Source organism: Humulus lupulus, chromosome 6 (genome assembly GCF_963169125.1).
Source record: "Humulus lupulus chromosome 6, drHumLupu1.1, whole genome shotgun sequence".
NCBI lineage: Eukaryota > Viridiplantae > Streptophyta > Magnoliopsida > Rosales > Cannabaceae > Humulus > Humulus lupulus.
In genome coordinates, this window is record NC_084798.1 from 47,906,609 (window position 1) to 47,909,104 (window position 2,496).

The 2,496-nt window shown below is 31.0% G+C and overlaps 1 long non-coding RNA gene across 1 annotated transcript; it reads left to right on the forward strand.

The window, feature by feature from the left end:
• The first annotated feature begins 1,076 nt into the window (after positions 1-1,076).
• On the forward strand, positions 1,077-1,676 carry LOC133784006 (uncharacterized). The gene is made up of 3 exons (XR_009871070.1): positions 1,077-1,187; positions 1,287-1,378; positions 1,503-1,676. It is a non-coding gene; the product is annotated as an uncharacterized LOC133784006 (long non-coding RNA).
• The last annotated feature ends 820 nt before the right edge of the window (positions 1,677-2,496 follow it).

The following is a 2,496-nucleotide window of genomic DNA, read 5'->3' on the forward strand; positions in this document are numbered from 1 at the left end:
CATAGAAAGTTTAGAAATATTATCACCCCAAGATAAGAAAATACCAGGGAAAGAGATTTTAAAAAGAGAAAAGCCCCTCCATTAAACTTCCCATAACCTAACTCTAAACACCTTTTTCACTTCCAACTTAGAAAGAAAGAGAAACTTTGGGAGAATAAGAGGAATAGCATGGGCTTCCTAAAGGACCTCTAACAGCCATATTCACATTCTACTTGTTAATTTGGATGCCATACTTGATGCCTTGTTGGTTACCTGTCACAGAGAGAATTTTGCCAAAGCTATTTACACATCAATGCTATGTTTGTATTGAACTTACAGAAAGGAATTAACCTTGCTAGGTCTTTAGAGAAGAAATAAATGGGGATAGAAGTTAGTACAAACTGTATGAATTGTTTCTTCATATTGGTTCTTCTTATGGAATATAGGGTGATAAATTAGTTAGTATGAATTGTCCTTTCCCTTTCTTTTTCTCCTGAGTTGCATAGGTCTGGTTTCCTGGTTTCCTTTACTCTCAAATGTGATAAGTTTCAATTCTTGTATTTAATGACCTTATTTGTTTTATTTTTCCTCTGAAATTAGTTTCTCTCTATGTTCTTTGTTCTTTTTGTTTTTCTTGATTTATATTATTTCTTTATGGGAGTGATTTTAGTAACAATAAGAAACTATAGTGGGTCCATTCAGGTGGAAATTATATTAAATGGTTAATCGGCCCTGTTAAAGCTCTGTTACATTATTGTGATGAACCATTTGATGAATTATATTATTTTTATGTCTGGCCACCTGACTTCAGAAAGTTTCACTCACATTTCACTGAATCTTACCTCTACAAGAGTTGTTGGTATTCTTTTACTTTTAGCTGTTGCTCATCTTTGTGTGTACGCACTTTGTGTTGTGTATGTTACAGCTGGTTCAACAATTGCGTATCAGCAATTGCCTTAGCAATTAACCTGCTCTTTATATAGAATGGTGTTTAATGGTACATGCAGTTCTCTTGTCTGGAGTTTTGGTCATTTGTTTCTATGTTTTCTGCTTTTGCAGTAGCAATTGAATCTTGCTGTTCAATGCTTTTTATGTGTTGATAATTGAGTAACACTTTTATTTTTTGAACAGGTCAATACGTCAAAGCTGTCTTTCTACATTTATGCTTCGTACTTCCTAGAAATTTCATGATCTTCCTATGCATGCAGGTTATGAGTTTTTCTCTGTTTGTGGCTTCCTAGGATTGGATCTATAAATTAATGCATGCAGGTTCTAAGTTTTTCTCTGTATTTCTTATTTAATTTTAGAGGGAAGAAGCAGTATGAACCACCTAGGTACATGACAATAAAGACTGCCATTGAGCAGCTCCTGGAAGTTGTGCAAGCAAAAGTAGAATCTGGTAATGATAACTACTACTATTACTCTATAACTCGCTCATGTCTTAACTTTGAATTTCAAAGAACTAAATCAGACTTAGTTTATCAATTTAACATTGAATGTTGTTGTATTATGTTGCGTTGCAGTCTGCAATAAAGACACGGAGTGTGTTGGTTTTGCTAGAATTGGAAGTGAAGATCAGATCATTGTGGCTGGTACAATGAAGCAACTTCAATTACATGTGTTTTTTTCCTATCAAATAGTAATGTAGGAGTGTGCAACTACTCAAATTTTGACGTGTTATTATGTAAAAAATTAAACTCTTCAATATTTTGTGTTGAAAGTAGTAACTTTTCAATATGTTGAATATTTAAGACTACTTGAATACTTAAAGAACATTTTGTTGTTGATGACAGTGTTGAATGTTTGAAACTAATTTGTGGATTGTTAATACAATGTTGAATGCTTTTTACTTTTTGTTATTTGAAAATCAAGTTCATTTGATGATGCTAGTATATATTAGAAAGCTAATTTTAATTATATAAATAAAAAATAAAAATATAATAGAATAAATTAGTGTTATATAAATGAAAAATGTGTTATAATATCTATCACAATAACACTTTTTATAAGTAGAGAATTATGTTATGCAAACTTCATTATATAACACAAAAAATGTGTTATACTAAAGTGTAGTATAACACAAATTTATAAGTGTTGAAATGTGTTATATAATCGACTATAAATAATATAATTAAACACTTATCTATTTATTAAAATAACAAAGAAAATGTGCAATCGTTGACAGTATAATAACACATCTGTATAACAATGATAAAGTGTTATGTAAAGTACCCTGACCTTCGATAACATAGTTGATCTTAACACATCAAAAAGTGTTATGGTATGTTTTGATAACACATTTTTGGTGTTATTAAAAGCATTTTTTCTTGTAGTGTTGAGGCATATTGTAAGGGATCTTTGTTTGTTAGTGATAGCTTAAGCAATGTTAGTTTCCCCTTTATCCCAAAGAGTGGAAAAAAAAAATAGCTCATAGCTTAGCTGAGTGGGTAGTTCAGAATGGTACTAGTAACTTTTGGGTTGATGATTAACCTAGGCTTGTTTATTGTATATGCCTTA